At 43.2% G+C, this 27,500-nt stretch overlaps 1 protein-coding gene across 2 annotated transcripts in view; it reads right to left on the bottom strand.

Moving 5' to 3' along the window:
• The window catches only part of LOC135109242 (suppressor of cytokine signaling 2-like), a 47,618-nt gene that overhangs the window by 14,183 nt on the left and 5,935 nt on the right, over positions 1-27,500 (bottom strand). Inside the window, exon 1 of one of the 2 annotated variants that reach the window (XM_064020489.1) lies at positions 3,254-3,412. The exons of the other annotated variant lie outside the window; for it this stretch is intronic. The gene's annotated coding sequence lies outside the window, so the exon portion shown is untranslated. Of the gene's footprint in view, positions 1-3,253; positions 3,413-27,500 lie in introns of those variants that run through there. 2 annotated transcript variants of the gene reach the window in all.

Here is a 27,500-nt window from a genome sequence, read left to right as displayed (position 1 = left end):
GAGAGAGAGAGAGAGAGAGAGAGAGAGAGAGAGAGAGAGAGAGAGAGAGAGAGAGAGAGAGAGAGAGAGAGAGAGAGAAAGGTGGGGGTGGGGGGCTTCCATTGCCATTTAACCTCAGCACCGCTAATTCAAGGAACACATATAACAAAGCATGCGAGTGTAAAAATCCTCAAAACGGAATCATAACCTCCCACTCAGCCAGCGACACATTGAACCCTTCAGCCATACACTCTACACTCACCCGCCTCGCCTCGCCTCGCCCCCAGACCGCGGCGGTGGAGCGAGGGGGAAGGGGGAACGCGAGTAAATGTGGGCGCGTGACATCGGGCTGCGTTCCAGGAAACTTGCTGGGGTTCCCATTCCTGGAACCAGCCTGGGCCCGAACTGGCAGACGTCACCATGGTTACCCTCTCCCTCTCCCTCTCCCTCCCTTTTCCCCTTTCACCGTCCTCCTCTTTAGAGTGTATGTACGAGTCTAGTGTAGTCTATCCCCCCTCCCCTCTCTCTATACGTCTGTAGCTCACTCACGTCCCCTCACCAGGTATTCTTTCTTTGTACTCGTAAAGTGTCATCAGGTGTCGTCAGGTGTGTTTGTGTGTGTGTGTGTGTGTGTGTGTGTGTGTGTGTGTGTGTGTGTGTGTGTGTGTGTGTGTGTGTGTGTGTGTGTGTGTGTGTGTGTGTCATCAGGTGTGTCGTCAGGTGCGTAGTCAAGTGTCATCTTTTAATCGACCCCCTCTAGCCTTGTTTTCTGACGAAGATCTTCCGCCCGTCATCCTATCAAGTGGTCTTATTGACACGAGTGCCGGCCTGCTGTTCCGGCCTGGCACTCGCGCTTCCAGTCCCTCTCTGCTCCGCTCCGCTCTGCTCCACTTCGCTCCACTCCGCTCCACTTCGCTCCACTCCTGCTCCGGGGTTCAGGGAGGTTCCAGAACCTAACATGTAGTACAGTTAGGTGGCTTTATCAACACTTCCCCCGTGACGGCAAGCTAACTAGGTGTGTGTCCGTGTGTTTGTTTGTGGTGGTGTGCGCGCGAGTATGACTTGTTTTTACCTGGTTGAGAGAGAGAGAGAGAGAGAGAGAGAGAGAGAGAGAGAGAGAGAGAGAGAGAGAGAGAGAGAGAGAGAGAGAGAGAGAGAGAGAGAGAGAGAGACGTGCCGACTGTGAGGCTGCTGCTTGTGTGATATGGTTCCCGGTATTGCTCCCTCCCTCTCCCCCGCTCTCCCTCTTCCCCCTGTGGCGGCGGAAGGAAGGGGCGCGTGCCTTTGTGTGGCGGCAGCGGCGGCGGGGCTGACCAGCATCCTCGGCCGCGCCCACCGCCACCTGCCTCCTCCCGACAGGCACTGACATTATAAACTATTCTTAAAAGACCTTCTTTTCTCCATCACCTCTTATTACAGTGACGAGAGGGGAGGAAAAAAGCATGGAGAGAGAGAGAGAGAGAGAGAGAGAGAGAGAGAGAGAGAGAGAGAGAGAGAGAGAGAGAGAGAGAGAGAGAGAGAGAGAGAGAGAGAGAGAGAGAGTGTGTGTGTACAAGAGGAAAGGGGAGACTGGGGGCTACAGGCAGCTTAGCTTACATTAGTTCCCCCTCCTTCCCGGCCCTCGTCAAACCCGTTTTCTCTGAAAGGGGATCAAGATCTTTTGGATTTCCAGGAAATTCTCAATGAAGCTTCTGAGATTCTTGAGAACTTGGGATTCAGTCCTTTTGACAAACCCTCCATGACTTTATCCTCTTGGATTTTTTCATTAGACATATTCTCCGTTTTAAAAAAATCTTGACAGTTATTGTTTTGTCTGATTTCACCGGACAGAAGTCGTTTGGCCGTGATACGACACCCAAGATCCAGTCGTGCAGTGTTCTCAGAATTTTCGCGATAGTGGGCCAGCTTGTGTTTGTTCCCAGTTTATTTACTCACTAGTCAGACGAGTTTGTGTGGAGCAGTGCCTCGCCCGCCTGGTGCTGGCGCGTTATGTCAGGCAGGCCCCAGCGATTTGATGGAACCGAGCCTCCCTCGCCTACGGAGCGCCCAGTAATGGATGCATGCAGGCAGACACAAAGTGCAGCGTGCAGCCCTGAAAGACGGGATGCTGCCAGGTAAATTTACAGCGCAGCAACAGTCTAGTCTGGAGGAGCCAAGGGCGTCCCGTACCTACACCAGACGCTCTCTCTCTCTCTCTCTCTCTCTCTCTCTGGTGCAAGGCTAGAAAAGGCCGCTGGGGTTGTTAGCCAAACACCACTTTGATCGTAAGATTTGCGGGCTTCGGTCACCAACTTATTTCGCGACGCGAGGTGAAGTGCACGGCGGAGCACAGATGATATTAATTCCTCGAAAAGGAAGAATAAAGACAGGGAGAGAAAAGTCTAAATGGAAGAATCAAATAAAGTAAAATAATGTGCTTACGTCCACAATAGAACAAGATTTATCTGATCAATAACACGAACCTGAAATAGCAACACGCGTTTTTTTTTCTTTCTCTCTCTTCTTTTTCTTTTTTCTTTTTTTTTAAATCTTACGTTTCATTCTTCAGTTTTCAAAATGTTCTCTTTCGCTCGTTCGTCTATTGCTTCAATATTTCTGCAACATCCAATTTCTTGTTCTCTTATTTCTTGCTACCACTAAGCTCTTCCATCCTTTGATCTCTCTCTCTCTCTCTCTCTCTCTCTCTCTCTCTCTCTCTCTCTCTCTCTCTCTCTCTCTCTCTTTCACCCATTCTACCATCTCTGCTCCAGAAAGTCGCTCACCTTTAAGACGGATGAATTTTCCTCCCCATTCTCTACTTCCTTCCATACACCCACCCCCCTCCTCCCATCCTCCACTTTTCTCTCTCTCTCTCTCTCTCTCTCTCTCTACGGAAAACAGATCTGCGTTGATGACATTCTCTCTCTCTCTCTCTCTCTCTCTCTCTCTCTCTCTCTCTCTCTCTCTCTCTCTCTCTCTCTCTCTCTCTCTCTCTACGGAAAACAGATCTGCGTTGATGACATTAATGATCAATCTCAAAACACACTACTACTACTACTACTACTACTACTACTACTACTACTAATCCTAACATTTTGTACAGGACATGACGTAATTCAAAACTTCATACAACTCCAAACAAAACCAACAACAACAACTACTGCTACTTCTACTATTACAACTATCACTTTTCAAAACATCAGCCACGGAAACAGACACATTTCAAACCCGAACACAGCCCCAGACGACCTCAGAAAGAGCACGCACCCAGCTACCCTGAAGAACCTGCACTTACCGGCCTATACAAGTACGGTATAGCTTCTCGGAACATATCCTCCCTCGCTGCGGGGCCCGTCAAGGCAGTTCACAGCTCACACCATGTTGCCTTACCTCCCCTCACCCCTCCCCCTCAGCCAGCCACACAGCCAGCAAGCAGCCAAGGTAACTGAGTCAGCAATGCCAAGTCCACGCAAGGAGATTATCATTCAGAAACCCACCGAACAAGTGCTTGGTTCATGAATCCTTGAAGTCGGAACGTGGAGTACCACAGTTATTTTCCTCTTATTCTTGGGTCGTATTTTTTTGTGGCTTGCTTACGTTAACATCTGCTTCACGCCTCATTGGTGCTCGTGATGGGATGGTTAAGAGTGTTATTTTGCTCGCTATAATGCGGTGTCTCGGGGAATTATTATCAGTGACTTGTTAGATTACGATGAACGAGATCTTTTTTTCTTTTTTTTTCTGTGTGTGTGTGTGTGTGTGTGTGTGTGTGTACCGCAATTGGTTTCTGTAAGTGGGTATATTCTAACACCTTCTCCGACATCTGATTCACTAATTAGTCCTTCTGACACACTGAAATCATCTGTAATACACCTTTCAGAGCCTCCAAGTCGTTAAATAATCAATACACTCATTTATTCTATTATATATCATTAAAACTGACAATATTTTTAATGAGTACAGAACCATCATGAAGAAAAAAATGTCTTGTTTAATTTTACGTTCGAGCTGTCAACAATCTGAATTACAGGAATCTCACAAATACATAACACTTCTTGTCAATTTACTAATTTAGAGCAATACGGAGATCCAAATGAGGGAGACGAAGACAAGAACAAGATCACATGAAGCCACGACAGCCAATTGCACCTCACCCGAGCAGACAAACGTGAACAGAGATAACACACCAACACTGCAAACCAATGAGATGGCAGATGCCCTTATAGCCGTGCAAGGGAATGATAGAGAGAGATAAAGCTTGTTCAGTGATTCGCCGAGGGGTGTGAGGCCGGCGGAACAAGGGAGCAAGAGCAGGAAGGGGCGGCTCGGACTGATAGTTGAGTGTGATGAACAAAATGACCGCTTCGTCCGCCCCACTTGGTCCACATTCCCAGTGTATTAAGCCCCCATGACTCGCCTGTCGGGTCTTTGCCGTCCGCGGGGAGTAGGTGATAATCTGTAGCACCGTTAGTGACCGCAAGCTCTAATCCGCCAGTCTGTAGGAGGATGTCCATTCAGCTGCTCGTGGTTAACCGTGACTCGGCCTCGCTATAGTCGTGGTTGGAATTCGATTGGTTTGCCGCTCTGGTTTTAGCGATTTTTCAGTCTTCTCTCAGTCTTAAGTTCTTCGAGTCTGCTGGGAGTGTTCTAAGTCATGTGGAGTGGAAGCTGCTGGTAGTCTGTCAAGTTTTGTAAGGTGTAGGTGGAATTTGCTGAGAATCTACCACGTTATGTTTTGTAAAGAGTAGAATCTGATGGGAATCTTAAGCTGCCATGCTCTTGTAAGGAATGCAAGCTCTTGGGAATGTATTTATAAGTTATGTTTTGAGAGGAATAAACTTCACTAAGAAACTAGGCCATGCTTTGTAAAAAAAAAAAAAAAAAAAAAGTCAAGTGTGTTGAGAATCAGAGAGAGAGAGAGAGAGAGTAAGTTGTCATGTTTTGTAAGAGATCGAATCTGCTGAGTATTTGTCGGTTGTCGTTTTGTAAGGAGTGCAATCTGTTGATAATCTAAATTGTCAAACTATGTAAAGAGTTATCAGGCAGCCCTTACGACTGCGAGAAAAGACAAAACAGATCAGGTGACAAAGGAAAAAACTGTGTGTGTGTGTTGAGAGAGAGAGAGAGAGAGAGAGAGAGAGAGAGAGAGAGAGAGAGAGAGAGAGAGAGAGACGCTACAAAAACAGTGGAATTCAGCGCGGCAGATTAATCCACAAGTGACCCAAGGACTGTATCATCAAAATTCCACGTCTTATCCCAGTAACTTTAAGTGAACATGCTTTAATGAATGTTACTGTGGTTTTCAAGGATGTCTAAATAATTCCAGTGATAGTTTAACAAGAATTTTCTATCACCAGCGAAAAAAAATAAAAAAGTAAAAGACACTTACTCATCTATGTGGCCTTTTAAAACAGTTTTTTATAAGGGAACAAAACTTTTCAAGACAGGAGTCCATGAGAATATAAGATGTTAACTCTCTAAACCGCCATCAGATCTAGTTCCTGTGATAGTTTAACAAGAATTTTGCATCATCAACGGAAAAAAAGACACTTATTCATCTCTGTGGCCTTTGGAGTTAGTTTTTTTTTTATATATGTATGAGAACAAAACGTTTCAAGACACGAATCCATGAGAATACAAGATGTTCGTTCTCCAAATTGTCATTATGTCTCGTCTGCCAACTGTCCCCTTAACTCTGCAAGGCTGGCAGATGCGTGACCTAAGGGGACTAGAGGCGCTGCAGGAGCTCTCAGTGTTGCAGGACGAGTGGGTGAATAGCCCGCTGTATGGTTCAAAGGTCAAACCAAAGGAGATGAGCACCCTAACAATAATACGCTTGTTACTGACCTTACAAAGATTTTTCCACTTATTTCAACACACACACACACACACACACACACACACACACACACGTACGGAAGGTAAGTTCTTTCTCTTTACACGCTGAGATAATGAGCAAAAAAAAATTGGACACGAATAAAAAGTTGGCTTGAGAAGGATACAGCCAGGGACGCCTAACGAGTATGTTACGTAGTGTGACGGATGATGAAGACAGCAGGTGACCCCGCCAGACACTTGCGCCCACGTGTGATTCCGCTTGGTGACAGTAATTCTTCAAGGTCTGCATGATTGTGATCTTAAGTAAACAAACAAAATGCTTAATTAAATAACGAGCTAATGAACTCGCTACCCAAAAAAGACTGGTTTATTCACTAACTAGCTAGCTAACTAACAAACTAACTACTTAACTAACTAATCATCTAACTACCTACCTCACTGACTAGCTGACTGACTGACTGACTGACTGACTGACTGACTGACTTCCCCACTTGCTGACTGACTAACTGAAACACGAGAGATGAAAGAGAATTATGGAAAAGACTGAACATGGAACTTACCGACTGCAAAACGCGATTAAAAGTATATTTGAAAAAAAAGAGGGAAAAAGGGTTGGATGCATAGAACAATAGCAGAAGCCTTGGAGTGAAAGGAAGAGAAAGAGAGAGAGAGAGAGAGAGAGAGAGAGAGAGAGAGAGAGAGAGAGAGAGAGAGAGAGAGAGAGAGAGAGAGAGAGAGAGAGAGAGAGAGAGAGAGAGAGAGGAGGAAAGATGCATAGACGTAAATATAACGAAAGAAAAAAAGCTTTCAATTCACATACAATATCAATACTCTCTCTCTCTCTCTCTCTCTCTCTCTCTCTCTCTCTCTCTCTCTCTCTCTCTCTCTCTCGAGCCACCAAAGGATAGAATCAGGGAGTGGGGAAGCGAAGGTTCTCTCCCTCCTTCTTCCAGGAACTCAGTTGTTGCCATATCCCTCTCTCCTCCTTCTCTCTCTATAGCAGTTGCTTAGATACACACACACACACACTCACACACACACACACACACATCCTCTCTCTCTCTCTCTCTCTCTCATCTACACTTTCGCCCCTCTGACGGAAAAAAAAACATTATTCCCCTGGTATCCTCTTCTCTTCTTTTCCTAGTACTTACATCTCCGCGGCAGCCTTGTTTTAGTTATTCAAAGAGCCACCAAAAAGAAGCAGCCGTGAATACCATCTCCTTGCAGCGACACACCCACGCTCGCCCTCCTTTTAATTCCTACGTATATTCTCGTCTTTTGTCTCAGCCCACCGTCGTATTCCCAAACGCCACACCGCCTTCCCCCGTCAACTTACGCGTTTGAGCGAAAAATAAAGAGGTTTTCGAGTTTGTACAGGTATATTGATAGTGTAATAAGTTCCCTACATCATTAGCGAAGGAGGAGCACTATAAGAACGTATCTAATAATCTCTGTCGTGTTTGGAAGTAGTGTTAATGAAAGAGACTGGGGAAACCAACACAGGAACTTTACTAATCACCCCTGTTGTCTTTGCAAGTTGTTTTAATGAGAGATCGGAGCATCGGAGCGTATTAGTTTCAGTTTGCTATGTTCCTCTGCCTTTGTAAAATGACTGAAAGCGATCGCCCTGAGTACGAAGTTAGGAGCACAGAAAAACAGCACCCAACAACAACTGTCTTATCCCTTAGGGGCATGGGTGGGGCTTCCTTACGTACTGGCAGACACGCAGACACGCAGACGAAAGCTATTGCCCCCCCCCCCAGTCCATCCTCTCTCTCTCTCTCTCTCTCTCTCTCTCTCTCTCTCTCTCTCTCTCTCTCTCTCTCTCTCTCTCTCTCTCTCTCTCTACTAGTCAGACGAGCCGATAAATGCGATTGCTCTAAGTTCTCTCTCTCTCTCTCTCTCTCTCTCTCTCTCTCTCTCTCTCTCTCTCTCTCTCTCTCTGGCATGACAATAATGGTGACGTCACAGTTACTTCACCATGACGCCATCAAATCAACATAAACAAGTGGCGAATCACCATGACAACCACACAAGGAGGAGGAGAAGGAGGAGGAGGAAGGGTGACTATAATCCAGTCAAAGCTCGCATCTTCCACGAATCTACCAAGACTGTAGCCTGCAGGTTCAAAAGAAAGCCTTGATTTATGAAACAAGAGAGAGAGAGAGAGAGAGAGAGAGAGAGAGAGAGAGAGAGAGAGAGAGAGAGAGAGAGAGAGAGAGAGAGAGAGAGAGTCACGTAACCTTCCAGGAACCTAGTGTAATTCAGTTCTTGGTAATGCAGTGTTGCCACTCACCACCCGCCCACCACCACCACTACCACCACCACCAACAATCCTTCCCACACCCGCTAGGAGAGACAAGTGCTGCAGTTCCTCCCTCTCCCACAACACAAGGGAGAGAGGTGTATGTATATGTGAGGCCTAAGTGAAGAAGCGGTAGCGGGGAGAGACTGGGGAGGAAGGGGTGATGTTTTGTCAATCAGGCTCCGTGCACAGAGGTTATGGATCTGCTTGTATTCTTGGAACACTGGTTATTGTGGGGATCGCTGACCTATGCAAACAGATGAATACACGCAAATCCATCCGGCCAAGTATAAAGGGCACGGGTGTTTTAGGAAGGTGTGTGTGTGTGTGTGTGTGTGTGTGTGTGTGTGTATATATAACTCCGCCTCAGAGAAAGGAATTAAGAATATGTTAGGTGTGTGTAAGTTTTCTCTCTCTCTCTCTCTCTCTCTCTCTCTCTCTCTCTCTCTCTCTCTCTCTCTCTCTCTTTCTCTTCTTTTTGTGTTTAGTATGTGGTTATGTTCCGTTTTGTTCGTCTGCATTTGTGTGTGTAGTGTTCATATGTGTGCGTCTCTCTCTCTCTCTCTCTCTCTCTCTCTCTCTCTCTCTCTCTCTCTCTCTCTCTCTCTCTCTCTCTCTCTCTCTCTCTCTCTTAAGTCGTCGTTGAAGGAAAAAAGTGACCCAAAACAAAGAGAGGAAAAAAAAAACATAAAAAGAGAAAGACTGGGGAGGAGGAGAGGAGGAGGAGGAGGAGGACGAGGAGGAGGAGGAGGAGGAAGAGGAGGTTACAAGAACCACTCTAGGAACTTTCAATTCGCGCTTCTAGGAATCATTAACAGGGAACTCTGCGGGCGAGCTACATCGCGGCCCCTCGCTGTTGTGTTGCCTGTGTTGCTTTGTCTGGCCTCCTACTTGTGCTGCATCCCTGGTGTTACGCTCCTTTGTCCCGTGATGCGGTGTACTGCTGTGTGCTGTGGCGATGCATCCCTCCCTTGTGCTGGCTGTGCTGGTGTGTGGTGTTGTGCTGGTGTGATGCCTTATCTTTTCGACTCCTTTGTTAGTTTTGTGTTGTATTAGTGTTGTGTTGTTTCATCTCTCTTGTGTTGCTTTGTGTTACATTTCTCTTGATGTCCTGTTCTGCATGATGTTTCGCCTCATCTGTTGTTGTGTTGCATCAGTGTTGTGTTAGTGTGTCGCAGTATCCCTAATTGTATGTTTTGTGTTGCTTCGGACTGCTATGTACTGCCATAACCTGCATCTCTGTGTTGTATTTGCATTAGTGTTGCGCTGCTGTGCTGTGTTAACCTTATCTGTGTTGCTTTGTGCTGCTTCGGGGTTTGTTCATTTCCCATAAACTGCATCTCATCATATGTTATCCTGCTTTGCTGTGTTTCGTCTTCCCACTCATGCCGGGTGTTCTGTCAGACCGCAGCCGTCACCCTTTGTGTTTCTCAGCCGGTACGTGCATTTCTCAGTCCCTCCTCCGCGTCCGGCTCCCTCGTACCCCGTTTTCTCTCGGTAGCGGCAAAACCTCGCGTCACTGTGCACCAGAACGCGAGGGCTTACCGTGAATCCCGCTCTGAGTGGCGGACTTCCCTGGTTCAAGTGGCGTGAGGTGACGTGGTGGCGGTGGTGGTAATGGTGGTGGTGTCCGTGAACCATTCCGCCACCAGAGCGTAACCGTAACACTGGGAAAGCAGGGCGAGGCGGTGACTCCCTAATCCAGCATCCCGCTAAGAGAGGGAGTTAGCAGCACACACTAGGGTTCAAATTTGGCCCAGCCGCTCCTCTTCTAGTCTCGAGCTCTTGGCTGCAGGCGACGCGACGGGCGGGTGGTTAAGGGAGGGTGTTGCCCGTTCCTGCTTTCCACTTTGTACAGTTGTCCAAAGGCATGATGTCATGTTCCGTAAAATACTGCTGATGAGAAAGGAGTAACAGGCAACTTTGTCCATCTACCGTATCCGCTTCTCTTCTTGGTCTTCGGGATTTTTACGTAAAGCTTAATGAATATATTGGTTTGGGTGAAGTGACATGATATGCACTGGACTTTGTGATATCGTTGTTCCTGCAAATCTGCAATAATTCATATGTCAGCTTCTATAATTTCAGTTTCATTATTGCTTCAGTATTTCGTAGGTCTTTCATTGTTTTTATTATATATTTTCAAACCATTATAAATGCTTCTCGCTGTATATCTGCACGTGGCTTTAGTTTCAGTCGTTTTGCCAACACTTTCATCGTCATGTTTACAAACTATTTCATCATTTCAAATCATTATATATACATGTACTAGGCTGACCAATCACAGCAGCGAACATTTTTACTGCACACCCCTTTCTGGGAACCGATGTTGTTATTCATTTCTCTCTTTTTTGTTCAGACTTTTTCCTTGATAAGAATGACAGTGTTTCCCAGAACCACAATTCAACCGTCGGTATACTGACACACCCGACTCCGCTGCGCAGCCTCGACCACAGAGAGAGAGAGAGAGAGAGAGAGAGAGAGAGAGAGAGAGAGAGAGAGAGAGAGAGAGAGAGAGAGAGAGAGAGAGAGAGAGAGAGAGAGAGAGAGAGTCTGCAGCAGCAACAATATACACTCTGCTTCACATCTCCCTTCGGTAAAGATTCAGTTACGTAAATACTCCATCACTTACTAAAGAAAGCACGCTGGACAACCCCGCCCTCCTCCTGCACTTCTCCCAGACAAGAGCTGCATGGAGCGAGGCGGTCAGCGGGCACTCCCTCCCCCACGCCGACCACCATTCACCGCTGCAGAGCTATTCGCGGGAAATTCCTGAGGCGTGCAGGTGGGGCATCGAACCCTGGACAGAACCCTCCCGCTTAGCACGCCGCCAGAAGCCAACAAGTGCAAGCCTGTTAGTGTTAAATCTTGACGAAACAAGGATCTGTACTTTGAAATGCTTTGTTCTCCCATAAGATTATTTTCAAAGGCCGTAGAGATGATTAGTTGGGTTCTAATGGCTGTTTTCTTCAATGGCTTATGCGGAATATTAGTTAAACTATTACTGGAATGATGAAAGCACCTTTGAAAACCGAAACTTCCACTACATTCTCCTAAAAGTAGTCGAAACCTTTGAAGATGAATTTTCCTCGACTATTTTACCTACTAATGATAAAGAGACACGTAAATTCATATTATTACAATTTTAGAGACCAAGAATGACACTGTAGACACTGGAAGGGTTAAAACTATTCCCTCACTCCTAAAGCTTTCAGTGGTGTCTTTCCAAACTTTTAAACTTGTCTCAGACCATTAACTTTGGTGGTGAGAACCCAAAGCAATGTAAGAATTAACCTTTCCACTGTGGTAGGCAACTATGTACAGCGCTAAAAGCAATGTGTGGTGTCTTTATAAGCTTCTACAAGAAAGAAAAGGCATATAAACAAGAATATATTTTATAATTTTCAGCCAATACAATGTTTGCTGGTGGCTGCGGATCAAGAAAAGATTACAGTAAGATGTGCCAAAGAGCAGCGAAAAGGTTAAGGAATGTGATTAAGGAGTGTTCTACCGGCAGTCTGACATCGCAGCATTTCGTTCATCCCAGGCCAAGATCAGCGCACGCCTTTCCTCTCCGGTGGATACAGAGTTACAGGCACCTCCACCCCGCCAGTCACAGTTCCCAGAATGTGGCCAGTGAGTCAGGTGGAGCGTGACGGAGTACACGAGTCGTTGCCGGAGTGAGCAGCGGTCCACGGTACCAGGATGCGGCCGGAGAAAGCAAGAAAAGAACTCAAGGATGAAAAAGGATGGTGGTTAAATCCTTATTGCCCTCTTACAGATATCCGGTTAAGCACAAAGGAACGGAATGGAAGGACAAACAGTATGGGATCTCAGTGTTAGTCCTTACGACTTCATTTATGATTTCTCAACTTTAGTTTAAGATGAAAAAAGGACAAAAGTTAAAAGCCTTATTACCCTTTTCAGAAATCCGGTCTTGCACAAATTTAAGGAACGCAATGAAAAAAATAAAAGAAAAAAAGAAAAGAAAAGAGAAAAAAAAGCAGGGAATGTCAGCATTGGTCCTTACAAGACTGTGATACGCTACTCTATTGACTCTCAACTGTGAAAAGTACTTGTTATTACTATTATTTATACGGCAAGTACTTTTCCACAGCAGGACGCATAAGTACCACAAATTAAAATCATATTCTACCAGTAGTTAAGTTCCATTAGTAACTCGAGTACAGCAGTGCAACAAAACACCTTTCAAAGGGTGTGAGGATCCATTGCTGTTTGTTATTCTCTGTGAAATCCAACGAATGTGGCGAGGCCGAAACGTTTCTCGACAGCATAACTTCAGTGACCTCACTTGGGCTGGACTTTTCCGTGTTCCTCCTCCTCCAAATTATCCTCCTCCTCCTCTAAGGCTGCATTGTACAACTAAGGCTTTCCCCAGCTTTCTTCACTCATCTCCTTCAGCTGCCCTTCTACTTCAAGGCCTCCAAGCAAAACGTATTAGTAAATCCCAACATTCAAAAGTTTTTCGTCTACCAGTTCAGACAGTCACACGTTAAAAATAAACTGCTTTGAGAAATCTAAAAAAAAATAAATAAAAAAAAAAAAAACGTGTTTTCTCAGATTTATCTAACGATTTATTATTATTATTATTTTTTTTTTTTACACCGCATATCAGTTTCAGGGCACGTATTTTGAAACGCTTCGGACTCTCATAAGAACTAATGCTACAGACCTAATTCGTTGAGTTCTCATGTTTCTTTTTTTTTTCAGTTAAAAACAACATGGAGTCCTTATCAACAGAATCACGAAAATCCCTTGAAAAACCTGCTGAAAGTAGTAATAAAAAGCCAAAACATCTGAGAATGCAGTCCCATGCTGAAAAGAACTAGCTGGTCAAACTTAACGGGATCCAGTGAGTATTTTGAAACAGTCCGCACATCTCCCATGCACTTTTTTTGCAGCCTCAGATAAGTAAAAGCTGAGAAAAGGGCCAGACATCAGGAACCGTCTGACACTACACGGGGAAAGCAGACAGCGATGTGAAAGACTGACACATAGATACCGTTGAGATTCAAGGTACAGAGAAGCGTTAGACATCAAAGGTTAGATAGCAATATGGGAAGGTGAGATGAGAAAACTTGTCACAGTAATGGACGGTAAAGGCTGTAATGTAAGAAAAGTCCGTGTTACTTCAAGGACGCCGGAGTTTTGAGAGGATGTGGGTGCATGCGTGTTCGTTGGAGGAGAGAGGGGCACATCATTGTTACTGGAGGAATGTGATGATTCTCCGAAGTGACAAAGGTGTAGCAAGAGTAATGTTGTGTGCTGTATCAGGGAAATCAAAAGAAGAGGAGAAAGTGTATTCGCTGTATGAAGGCACTTGACTGTTACTGGAGAAATGTAGAGTTTATGAGGGCATTTTGAAGGTTGAGAGAGAGAGAGAGAGAGAGAGAGAGAGAGAGAGAGAGAGAGAGAGAGAGACGCAGAGTAGATACTAATATACGAACTAATGAGCTGCTTTACATTACGACCGCCTCATTGGCCACTAAGAAATGAGACTGCAAAAAGTGAAAGTAGTTATCAGAGGCTTGTACTTTTTTTATTTGTTTTCTATCTATCTACCTTTCTTTCTTCTCTTAACTTGAAACTATTTGTGGAATATGACACCACTGCTCTGGCCACCTGTACAAACGAAACTAGTCGAAAGAAGAAGAAAAAAAAAAAAAACACACACATTGATGAACAAAATAAACACCTGTGCAGTTTACAAGTTTACAGGTAATACTTAAATACTCATCGTCCCCATTAGAGAGAGAGAGAGAGAGAGAGAGAGAGAGAGAGAGAGAGAGAGAGAGAGAGAGAGAGAGAGAGAGAGAGAGAGAGAGAGAGAGAGAGAGAGAGAGGTTAAGAACAATAAAAATAAATAAATAAATAAAGTAACGTCTACTTAGCTGAGAGACTAGTGACGTAAATTTAGCTTTCAATTGGAGACAGAGAGGCCTTCACTCCCTCACTCTCCCTGATTGTGTCCTTTAGTGTTGCCGAGAGAGAGAGAGAGAGAGAGAGAGAGAGAGAGAGAGAGAGAGAGAGAGAGAGAGAGAGAGAGAGAGAGAGAGAGAGAGAGAGAGAGAGAGAGAGAGAGAGAGAGAGAGAGAAACACCACATCTTTTTAGTGATTTATTTGTAACAGCTTCAAGATCACATGAATCAAATGTAAATGACTAAACGACAAATGAACGGATACAAGAACCACCGACTGTACTGCTAAAAATGCGAATAAAAAAAGATCTCATTAAACGTCGCCGTGCTTCAAATTAAGATTAATATCGCTGCTTAATGAATGCCATCGCCTTGAGATATGCTGATTGATAAATTATCCAAATTCAGGAACACAAAAACAAGAATACCGTGCTAATGTTGCAATACACACCAACTACTATAATGACAAAATTAATAAAAAAAAGGGAAATAAAAACTAATGAAGGAAAAAGAGGTACACGAGAACTAGTTTTTATTTAATGAAATTATTTGGGAATATTAGGTTTTTTTTATATATATATACCTGTTTTATGCCTAAGACTGGTTAAGAGCACAAAAATTAATAGGGAAAAAAAGAGCGTACTAAAAAGAAGTTAAAGAGATCCAAATGTGTTTCCGTTAGCCAAAGAACACAAAGAGAAAGTTGCACAAGAGACTGGAGATACCGAGTGAATTTCATGTGTGTGCGTATGGTGGGGGAGGGGGGTGAAGAGCAGAAAGAAGGTTCAATGTGATAAGAGCTAAAGGTGTGAAGGAAGTAGGCGATGTATTGCATGAAGGTGAAACATGGTGGAAGGGAATGTCAAAGAGAATAATGTTGAAATGGATGAGTCTTTGGAGTCAACTGAATATTGAAGTTGTACAGCGTAGCGAGAATAAAAACAAAACAAAAAAATAAAATAAAATGAATAAAAGGATTGAAACTGGCGCATTTATTTTCAAACACCGATTCTCATAAGAACAGTTTTCAAAGATCATATACAAGATTACTCGAATTCTCCTGGCTATTTATTTCCAATGGCTGACGCTGAACCCCTCCCAAAGAAACGCTAGAATCATGAAAGCACCCTTAAGAACTCCGACTAGCCTCCCACAAGTAGAGATAAAGCACTGGAACGTTGCAGATGTATGTACTGGAATGTAATGAAGAATAAGGGCGAAAATCATGAAAGCATCCTTGAAAACCTTAAGAACTTCCACTAGAACCTGTCAAAAGTAGAGGTAATGAGCTGGAACATCAAAATTTACTGTCCTGGAGGTGGGGACTAAGATCATGAAAGCCTCCCTGAGAACCTTAAGAACTCTCACTACAGATAATGCGCTGGAACATCATAATTTATTGCCCTGAATGTAATGAAGGTGAGGATTAGAATCGTGAAAGCACCCTTAACCCTTTCACTGATATTTGACACACCTTTCCTAAATCTCCAACCACTATGAGATCTTTTCTTGTCCCACAGTCACCTCCAAACATTGTACTGGCTAGAAATTGCGAAATCTAATTTTTTTTTTTTTTTACATTTCTTTCCTGTAGACGTTTATAAGAACTCCATACATTGCTTTTACTGAAGTGAAAGTAACCTTAAAATTTAACCTTAACGACTCCCATTAGAGACAATGCGCTGAAACGTCAAATTTACTGTCCTTAATATGCTGTAAGACGAGGAGCTGATGCGTGTGGGATATGCGCTGAGTAACACGTATGAAGAAGCTCGCGGGCAGTGACTTTTGTTTGAGAACTTGCTGGTACGAAACTGGCTTGGGTTCGAGTAGCGGCCATTGACACCCAACCTAACACAACTTTCCTGCTGCTTTGTACTGGGACACCTTACTTGCGCTGTTTACTGCGCTGATACACACTTAAAAAGACAAGTCACTGGAGTTTTGTCTGCATATAGGATTCTAGACACAAAGAAACACAAAAGAAGGGCAAGATAACGGCAGACCTGTTGACTTTCCGTGATTCATATGTGTAGTAAAGATTTAGTGTTGTAAAAATTTTGTAATATTTAAGTAAGTTCTATATAGGGACGGCCACGTGTACACCTGATGGCTTCTTGCAGTTTTCCTTGTTTTCTTATGTTCTCAAAATAGCTATATAGACCATTTCACGTGTACCTGTATTATTAATTGAGTATTATTATTCCATTAAATCATTTGCAATTTCTCTCGATGTATTTAACTGTCTATTTATTTTCCACCTAATCCCTGACAAGTTAAAACACACGCGAACGGAGATAATTACTCCTGTCGGCTGATCACTTTTTCTAAGTACTCTGGCGATCCTGCAACAATCACATAATGGATTTGCGATTAAAATAACACATCAACCAGATTTCATGTACCCTGATGTGAGTGATGATATAAGCAGGATAGAAGCCTTCATCCTCTCCAGCAGCCTCAGTAAATACAGTACACGCTCCTATACCAATAATAACCTTTCATAAATGTCCACAGTTTCTTACTATTAAACGGGATACTAATAGATTTAAATACCTCCTTTAATAATTACTGACGCTCAAAAACTTGCACTAAATACATGACACTCACGTCTGGTGAATGAATAATGGTACAAAAATTATGAGGTACAGGCACTGTGAAATTAAAGAGTAATCAATATGAAAGTGAAAAAAAAAAATATATAAAATCGTCTTGACCAACCTTTAAAGTTGTAATAATATGAGACTTTCTGCTTGTGAGTGAATGCAAAAAGTAGAAACGAAAAAATAACGTGCATACACAATTAAATTAAAATACTTTGGAAGGAAATGGAGTCACAAAACCGATAAATACATAGATAAGTTACGACAGTATTGCATGCACCTTGTCTCAGAAGAAACAGTAAAGCAAATATGGATGAATAATGAAAAAAAAAAAATATACATATAAATAAAATGCATAGTGAGCGAAAACGGTAAAGAAATATATAGATGGATGAAATAAAACAGAGCACTCGAGACTATAAAAGCTGGAAAAGAAAATAAATAAATAAAAAAGAACAAATAAATATGAATATATAAAACAAAAATAAACAATAAAATAAATCAAACAAAATACACATGACCTAACTGGAAATCATAAAAAGGAAAAAGAAAAAGAAGAAAAGAAGAAAAAAAAAAAAAAAACTGAGAGTGCAGCATTCCGCGGACCCACGATTCCTGAAGTCACCTCGGTTAGAAAGTTGCCAAGGACCGCCACATGACGACGCACTGCCTCGCCACACAAGTCACGACCCGCTGCTGGCAGGCTGGACATTGCAAGCCTCACATAATTTTCATTCGAGAATCTTCATAATTGATGGGTGCAAAGTAATTAACAAGGCGTCAGTTACCTAACAATATATTTTGACATTAATTTTTATCTCTCAAGCAATTACGCTACCGAGATTATACTTGATAATTACTGGACTCAATCTGGCGAGGCGGTTATAAGCTCTTTAAGTCGAAATGTTTTTCTTTCCTGGAAGCAGTGCAAGCAAACACATCAATGTCGCCGAGCTCTCAGAACAAGTCTTACAAGTGTCTTCACAATATCAAGTTGAAAATGCTTCCAAAATAATTGAAAAGCTGACCTGACCTAATCACATACCTAAAGTTATTTATTATGCATATTTATGTGTTTACTTATCGTTTAAGTACGTAGTCAGAGGAGTTAGAAAGATTTCTCTAGAACAAGTCTTGCAACTGTCTTTAAATCATACTCGCATAATTGAAAATGCTTATAATATAATTGGAGAGATCATACACCTATACTATTTCATTACACATATCCCAATTTATGAGTTTATTTATCATTTAATTAAAGACGTTGGAAAAGTTTCGCCAGACATCTCCCAGAAGTCCTACGAGTGTCTTTTAAAGCATCTACTTGGAAATAAAATGCTTGTAAAATAGTTGGAGAAATCACATACATAATTATACTGTTTCATTATACATATTCCGATCTATGAGTGTACTGATCATTTAATTAAAAAAAAATAAATAAAAAAAAATGTTAGAAAAGTTTCCCCAGACAGCATCCAGAAGTCCCAAAAGTGCCTTCAAAAACATCTCCTTGAAAATGTTTGCAAAATAGCAGTTAAAATTCATATACCTATACAGTTTCATTGCACACACACTCCGATCTATGAGTTTATTGATTATCTGTCAGAGGAGTTTGAAAAGTTTCGCTACAACAAGCTTTGCAAGTGTCTTCAAAACATCTTGAAAATGCTTCTAAAATATTGGAGGGAATTACATTCTTATGCTGTTTCACTACGTATATTCCGATTTATGAGTTTATTACCTCTTAAATCGACCAAAGGGATTAAGACTTTTTCGCCCAGGCAGCTCTCAGATAAAGTGACTTCAAAACAACTACCAGAAAACACTTCAAAAATAGTTGAGAAGCTACAAATACCTATACTATTTCATTATACTAATTCTTATCTATGAGTTTGTTTGTCGCTGGTACAGGAGTTAGGAAAGTAAAGGACTGCTGCTGCTGCTTCTTCTTCTTCTTCTTCCTTTGACGATGCAGCACGATTGAGCTTATAATCAAAGACCAAGCGGGTAAATAAAATCCACCGTGAGACTTAAAGTGAAAGGTGCGATGTCAGGTTATCTCGTGGTGTGTCGGTGTTCATTTGTTTGTTTCTTCCCTTGACCAAGTAGGATGATTGAGTTACATATAAGCACAGACCAGTCCAGTAAATGTAGTGCACCGTGAGACTTTAAGTGTAAGGTATGATATCGCAGTATTTTGTGGTGTGTCAATGTTCATGTGTTCATTTACAGTTTTATATGCATCCTTTTTTTTTTTTTTTTTACTCCAAGAACTATTTATTTATCTTATTTTCTTTTTTTTTTCGAACAATGATACGAGTGCAATTTCTACCTTTCTCTATATCTTTTTTTTCGCTACTTTCTTGAAATATATAGGTATGATTTAGCCAGCACACTATTACAGCTACAAGAACTCAACGACAGGTACCAGAGCACATTATTGCAACTGTGTGTGTGTGTGTATGTGTGTGTGTGTGTGTGTGTGTGTGTGTGTGTGTGTGTGTGTGTGTGTGTGTGTGTGTGTGTGTGTGTGTGTGTGTGTGTGTGTGTGTGTGTGTGTGTGTGTAAATAAGACGTATTCTCCAGCTTCCTTTTTTTTCCCTGCATCGACACTAAGTATAATTCCAGAGATAAAATTCCAGTAATCTTCCCCCAGACCTGATATGACATAGATAATTCGTTTCCAATCTCCCTAATGCTATAATAAACACACACACACACACACACACACACTGATCAATTAGAGTCCATTCTGCTGAACGTAATGTACATACAAACGCGTCAATAGAACGACTACGCTGCGTTAAGAAGGGTTAAGAAGTATACCTGCTGCATTTTTCATTGGGTATTGCAGGAACAAGAAACAGATGTACGTTAGCAGTGGGAACGGTAATCTTGTTCATCACAGATATTTTCGGTGGTTAAGATGTGTAATGATATATGTGGCCATGTTTGCTACTACTACTACTACTACTACTACTACTATTTTTATCGTATGTATGAGGAGAGCTGACCTAGGGTAACAAAAAACCCATAAAAAAAAAAGGTGCCAGTTCCTAAAGGGTATAGTCAGAAAAGAATGACCTAATATTACAACAACAACAACAACAACAACAACAACTACTACTACTACTACTACTACTACAACTACAACAACAACAACAACAACAACAACAACAACAACTACTACTACTACTACTACTACTATTTCGTTATGTGTTGCTGAAACAAGAAACATACACACGAGGTAAGGCAGATTAAACCTCAAGTAAAGATGACTACAACTACAACAACTACTACTACTACTACTACTACTACTACTACTACTACTACTAGTCCCGCTATTACTGTTTTTTATCACCTGCTGCTGCTCTCCAGAAATTATACCCACGAGAGGAGGTAAATTGCAGCTTGAGTACAGGTGAGTATCAAGTTAACAGGTGCGTATTGGCATCTGGCGTGGGTGAAGGGCAGGAAATTTGGCCACGGCGGGGCTGCAGGCGAGCGTGAGAGAGGGCGAGGGCGTTGCTGGGGGATGTAGGTCACTGAGGTTGTGGTGATCAATGGTCCTTACACACACACACACACACACACACACACACACACACACACACACACACACACACGATGGGAGTATGAAGAAATGCACTGTACGAGTATTGTATTATGTATTCGTCATCTCTCCTCTCTCTCTCTCTCTCTCTCTCTCTCCTCTCTCTCTCTCCTCTCTCTCTCTCTCTCTCTCCTCTCTCTCTCTCTCTCTCTCACGATCTTACAATATGATTCATCGATTGCTGGAAGAAAATGCAGACTTCTTAACTACACTAAACTAAATATGAAAATAATTGAAGAAACACGAATCGAAATACTCTCTCTCTCTCTCTCTCTCTCTCTCTCTCTCTCTCTCTCTCTCTCTCCTCTCTCTCTCTCTCTCTCTCTCTCTCTCTCTCTCTCTCTCTCAATACACAACACCAGTACTACAAACACCCCAGGCCACGAATTTAATGAGCAGCCCACACACGATACTTCTCCGCACTTTAATTAAGGCAGTATTTAGAGAGAAGTTTAGATGGTGTGCGTGTAGATGGTGGAGAAAGGGAGGAGGAGAGGGAAGGGGTAGAGCAGCTGTAGCCTATGAAGTGGTTCCGGCGACTGACTACTGGCAGTGTGTGTGTGTGTGTGTGTGTGTGTGTGTGTGTGTGTGTGTGTGTGTGTGTGTGTGTGTGTGTGTGTGTGTGTGTGTGTAATTGACTGCTATGTAGGTTACCTCCCTTCCCCCCAAATGCCGCATCATGTGCATCAATATTCAGATGTATTAATGATCGTGTTTCTCCCCTCAATTCTTGGGGGAGAGGGCTGAGAGAGAGAGAGAGAGAGAGAGAGAGAGAGAGAGAGAGGAGAGAGAGAGGAGAGAGAGAGAGAGAGAGAGAGGAGAGAGAGAGAGAGAGAGAGAGTTTCTTTTAGTGTTATTAGTATTCACTTCTATCCTTTCTAATACATATTCACACTTCCAGTCAGCCATGCATGCTAATTATCTGATCAGTATTCATGTATGTATTATATTCCAACCTTAACGAAAACGAACAAAAAAAAAATGAAGATGAAAGGAAAAAAAAAATAAAAAAGAGAGAACTAATGAAATGTTCGATTAACCTTTGTTCTTTTCATAAGCCACCAGCTTTTTACCCTTTCAATGTTCGGGTGGCGTGGGGGGAGGAGAGGGGAATGAGAGAAAACAAAGGAAACCCGTCAATTTTAAGTACGGAGGGGTCATGCTGTGGAGATATAGGACTGGCATGGAGAGAAGGACTGGTTAGAGGGAGAGAACACACTGAAAAAAAAATAAATAAATAAATAAACAAAATAAATAAATAACTATATAAATGTATTCTCAGGGTTTAGATAGCGCGAGAATGGCAAAAATAAAGTGATATAAAACTCTGCCAATCCACTGTACGACTCAAAGCCACGTATATGTCATACTATGGAAATGCACACACTAGTAGAGAAAGAAAGAAAGAAAGAACGGTAGAGTGGGGGAAAATACACTAGGAAAAATATATACGCAGGATAAATGCTTTCAGTGTTTGGATAGCGCAAAAAATATGAAAAAAAAAAAAAACTCAAATGTTATGGGTATCTCTTTATCTCCCATTATTTCTCAACGCAGAGTCATAATATGAAAACACTGCACTGGTATAGAAAGATAGACTGTACGAGGAAGAGAATACAAGAAAAAATACCTACAATAAATGCTGAGAATGACGCTGAGATAAGACAATAAGACAGAGGGGAAAAAAAGACCAAGAAAACAAGCGGATGTGAAGTATTAACACTGATACTAAGAACAGGAGAGAAGAAGACCCCAGGAAAGTTTGTAGAATTGATACAAGCGAAGCTCAGCAGCAAGGCAGTAAAAAAAGTAAATAAAATAAAAAAAAAAGAAGTGGGGGCAGCTGGGGGAGAGAGGATGAGGAAACAAGAGAGAATAGATGAGAACGGTGGAGAAAAGGAAGACGAGAGAAAAACATAGAACGAAAAAAAAAAAAAAAAAAAAACGAAAGAAAGAAATTTAAGAGAAAAAACAGAAGGAAAGAGGAAGAGAGACGGAAGAAAAAGAAGTAAGAGAAGAAAAAAGGAAGACATAAAAAAGACTCAGCAAAATGCGTACAATGCGCGGCGCCAGCAATGAGAGGCAAAGCAAGCACGTAGGCAGAAGTGGCAAGCAATCAGGATACCGAGAACAGGGCAAGTGAGATGAGGCGCGCGCAACAGAGAGAGAGAGAGAGAGAGAGGAGAGAGAAGAGAGAGAGAGAGAGAGAGAGAGAGAGAGAGAGAGAGAGAGAGAGAGAGAGAGAGAGAAGAGACATAGGAGAGCACTTAACATGACACCCTCGACTTCACTTTAACAATGCACACACAGATGAACGCAATATTTCCAAATAGTATATGATAATGAAACTTCAAAAGCTCACTCATTAACTCAGGTAACTCATCAGGTAAGGTCAGTAGCAGCTGTTGCATTCAGGGAGCTGGAACTGGACCTGCTATCCCTGTTCTTCATGATGTGAGGCTTCTATCTACTAGTAAAAGTTACTTCACAGCGCTCTAGCCTGCCTGGAACCTGTACCCCGCGCCCCAGAAGTGTACGCGTGATATATGAACCTGGTATTATAAGATACAAGTCACTATTGTCAAGTGCAGCGCTTATTTGAAACCACAACCCACCACTACATCTCGTTCAGCCCTGTCTGGAGGGAGCCACTCACACCATGGCGTGGTATTAGTAATAGATTATGATACAAAAAAGTAAGAAACTCATGTCCCGCAAGGAAAACGCTGAGGTACTACATATTCAAAAACTCGTAAGGGTGGTTCCGCCTTGCTGATCATTGTAAGTGGAAGAGAAAAACTTTGCTTGTAAGACGTAAGGCTCATTTTATTTAAACAACCTATTCCGAGAAGAACCTCGTCGTGTGGAAAATCTCAGCACTTATTCACAGACTAGTGGGGGTCAATGCACCTCACAGACTGCGCGAAGTGAAGGTTTGCCTGATAAATCTGTACCTAAAGCTCATAATATTTAACAACCCATTGCCCGAAGAGCCTAGTGTGGTAGAAAATTGTGGAACTTATTCACACACTCGTAGGGATCATTATACCCTGTAGATTGTGAGAAGGGAGAGTATCTGTTTGATATTCTGACCCTTCTGCTAGGTAAGTGCAGGACGTCAGCGGTTATTTTCAAGCTGTCTAGCGCGTGAGTCACCCGGCAGTGCGGCCTCTCCACGCTCCGGGGCACGAGGCGAGACGCACCGCTAACCTCCAAGGCTGTGCCGCGAGGGCCTTGTCCCCAATACTTCACAGGGAAGAATTAACAAGAAATATGAAACAATACGAGCTCCAATGATAAAAGCCTTCGACTGAAACGTAATAAGAGTATGAAAGTAAGACAATGAAACGCGGTAAAACGTAAAAATCAACAATCCCACCACTACCAACACCAACAACAGCAATACAGCAGTAGTACCATTGTCCCTGACGGCAGATCCGCGATTACATAAAGCCTACTGTGTATCAATTATCCTGCACCCTTCATCTGCTTCAATGATGCCCTGCAATAATGAGGTTTGTTACAATCTCCGGCACATACAGCCCTGATGCGGGAAATAGATGTACATTGATCCAAACACTCATTATGTCTACTTACTACCGACGCGTTTCCGAGGCCATTCGTCAGGCTGCGTATTAGTAAATGGAAACACACTGTTCATCTCGTAATACAAACACTACCTACATCATGCAAGTGAAATACATACACATATTCTGAGATCCTCCTCTGTTACCAATAGTTATAATTATAATCTCAATGGAATACTACCAGCCAAGAGGAACACTGTTATCAGCGCGCCGAGCACCACCACTCAGCGAGTCAGCCACCATTTATTTACCTACGTGACGCCACGGCGAGGAGGCGGCCTTGGCCAAGGAGGTCTGGGAGTGTAGGCCTGAGTCTCTATTGTACCGGCGACCACAGTATCAACCACTTAACTCATGCTTCCTCTTGTGGACGACCTTGCCTAGGCTTAGAGATGATGACGTCATGAGCTGATGGAGTAGCTGACCCTGGCTCTTCTTGCGCGATGCTCAGGGTTTCTACACAGGTTTCTCGACATGCCCTGTACTCCTCCTACATGCCGGAAGGGAATCATTGACGCGTATCACGAGTCTACATTTACCATAAACAAACAGATGGGAGGATCATTCGCATGGAGGTAATGTCGCGTCTTCGAGAGGCCAAACATTTCCTGGTAGCGTACGTAAGAGTTTGAATGCGTCAGTCAACGATCCATACATAATTCAGTTCGTCCTGGAAGCGTGATGTAAAAAAAATACGCGAGTAGATTGTGTTCTCGTCAGCATCCCGAGCCAGTGACGCGGCCATCGGGATTGTAAAGTGACGTTCCCTGCAGCAAGCGTCACGTGCATAGCTAAGGGGGGGATAAAGCAGCGCACATTACGTCACGACCGCCACTCTGGCCTCCCATTGACGTGGCTGCCTCTGTGCTAACGTGCCAGACTCACCACTTATCTATCGCCAGTTTAGACCAGTCACTTGATACACCGCTACTCAAACAACTGAAAGAAGAGCACTGATAGGATACTACGTGATATACGCCATATTACAACGCCACTGCTTTGCCACTGAATTCACTTTCCTCCCCCACGAGTCGGTGCAAACTCCTAACGCTATTCGATAAGTGATACGAAGGAAAAATATTATTGAAACTTTCCTCTCCCCTCCTCGCATCTTCCCGCCACTTGAACACGAGTTACGAAAGGTTCCACGAAGAGGCATTAAGTATGATATTGCTGCTGTTTGCCTTGCACACAACCCCAGCAACACTCGAGACATTATGGATATGGATGAGATGTGTGTGTGTGTGTGTGTGTGTGTGTGTGTGTGTGTGTGTGTGTGTGTGTGTGTGTGTGTGTGTGTGTGTGTGTGTGTGTGTGTGTGTGTGCTTCCTCTGAGTTGTAGGTATTGCACACACACGAGAGAGAGAGAGAGAGAGAGAGAGAGAGAGAGAGAGAGAGAGAGAGAGAGAGAGAGAGAGAGAGAGAGAGAGAGAGAGAGAGAGAGAATGTAAGAAGCGGAAAAAAAAATCATATATAAAAAGCAAGAATAAAAATAAACCGTGACGCAGCGTACACATGTGTAATCGTCTTTGAAAATGGAACACACACACACACACACACACACACACACACACACACACACACACACACACACACAATGGTGCCATAATCCCCTGCCATCACGACACAGCCACAGACAGACGCCGGGCGAGTCACACACACACACACACACACACACACACACACACACACACACACACACACACACACACAGCGATGGTGGTGACCTGTTGCACGTGTGTGTGTGTGTGTGTGTGTGTGTGTGTGTGTGTGTGTGTGTGTGTGTGTGTGTGTGTGTGTGTGTGTGTGTGTGTGTGTCTGAGACTGACATATGCATCATATCATTCTGCAACATTAACAAGACACGTATATAAACATTCAATTTCCCTTTAAAAATCATGGTCTCTCTCTCTCTCTCTCTCTCTCTCTCTCTCTCTCTCTCTCTCTCTCTCTCTCTCTCTGACACACACATACATACACACACACACACACACACAACATTCTGCGAACAGCTTGTGAAGGTAGTACTTGGAAATTTGAATCGCTCAATACTCTTTCTCACTGTCCTTTACACTACCTTCACCATTTCCAGCCTGGCCACCATTGCAGCCAACCCACTGTTGCCTTACCCTTTTCCCCCAGGCACTTTTCCTCTCCGGCTTATGAACCTGTGAATAACAACCGCGCATCTTAACAACAACGAGTGCTGAGATCTACTGGTGCTTCTGGCTGTCTAACTGGCGGAGATGAGACTGGGCGTGTGTGAGGGAGGTCGGGAGTTGATGGACGGAAAAGCTGGGGTGGAGAGGGTGAAGAGACGACATCCAACAGTTCTTTTCGCAATACATCCTCCCCGGCTGATTCTCTTGCTTCTCTCCGCAGCATGATTCCTCGGTCGGTGGTTCGCTTCATGCTATGGTATCTTGCGGTTCACTCCACATCAATCTTACGGTGGCTCTCTCCATCCTCGCTGGTTCTCCGCATATCCAAAGGTTCTGTTCTGGCTATATTCGTTGGCCGGTTATCCTAGCATCACGGGAATCTTGTGGTTCTACTAATACCTTACTTTTTTGGGGGGGTTCTCTCCACACCGTAACGTTTCAGAGGTTCTGCTTACACTCGAACCTTTCAACGATTCTCATAGCAAAAGTTAGTGGTTTTATACGCACAGTAACCTTCTCTTAGTGAAACTGTAATATTTCAGCTGTTCTCTTTTCAGTACTCCGCGGTTCTAGGGATACCTTAACTTCCGAACGGTTCTAATCACACCAGAGACTTAAAGCGGCTTTACTCACACCATAAAATCCCAGCGGTTCTCCTCACACTAAAAAGTATTCGCTTCATAACCCTTTCCTTAATCCCCTATCGGTTCTCTATTCACTATAACCCTCCTACTCCGGTCCCCACGCAACACTGCAGAGTTCCTCCTACACAGCAACAATCCAGCGGTTCTATTCACGTCCTGGCAAAGTGACGCCACTCTTGTCACTGATCTCCCTAACCCGGTTCCTGGGATGCCCGCAGGACGCAGCTTTTACACGAGATACTAGAAGAGTGGGGCGTGGTAATCGAGAGGGAGAAAAAAAAAAAAGAGAGAGAAAAAAAAACTGCACTGGGCACCGGATTCACTGATTCTTGGTGTGTGTGTGTTAATATGATAATAGACGTGTTATTAAGGTTGCAGCTGAGGTTAAAAGTATACATGTTAATATTAAAAGGCTCTTGGTGGTTAGAGTGGGAGGGTGGTTGCAGTGACAAGTGGAAGTGTTTTACAATGAAAGTTTAAAGAAATTATATGAGCTTGGTGGTGTGTGGTTCGTGTGTATGTATGTATGTGTGTATGTGTGTTGAGGCACTTGCAGAACCATACGTTACATCCCTTTTGTGTTGTGTGCCGGGACGAACCTTCCAAGCCTGCCGTACGTGTGCAGACTGACCGTCAAAGGTTTCAAGAAGAAAGTTGTGAGTCTTTGTGTGTTCGGGCGTCGTCTGACCTTCCGAACCTCAATTTTCGAAGCTTGCAGATCAACCGTACAAGTCTTGAAAAATGTATGGACGGGTAGTGTTAAACCTTGTAACACTCAGTTCACTACAAGCTTGCATGCCGACCATCCAAGGCTTTAAGTACAAAGCTGTATGCCTGTGTATGTATG

Source organism: Scylla paramamosain, chromosome 18 (genome assembly GCF_035594125.1).
Source record: "Scylla paramamosain isolate STU-SP2022 chromosome 18, ASM3559412v1, whole genome shotgun sequence".
NCBI classification, from domain to species: Eukaryota; Metazoa; Arthropoda; class Malacostraca; order Decapoda; family Portunidae; genus Scylla; species Scylla paramamosain.
This window is presented reverse-complemented; position numbering and strand designations above follow the sequence as displayed.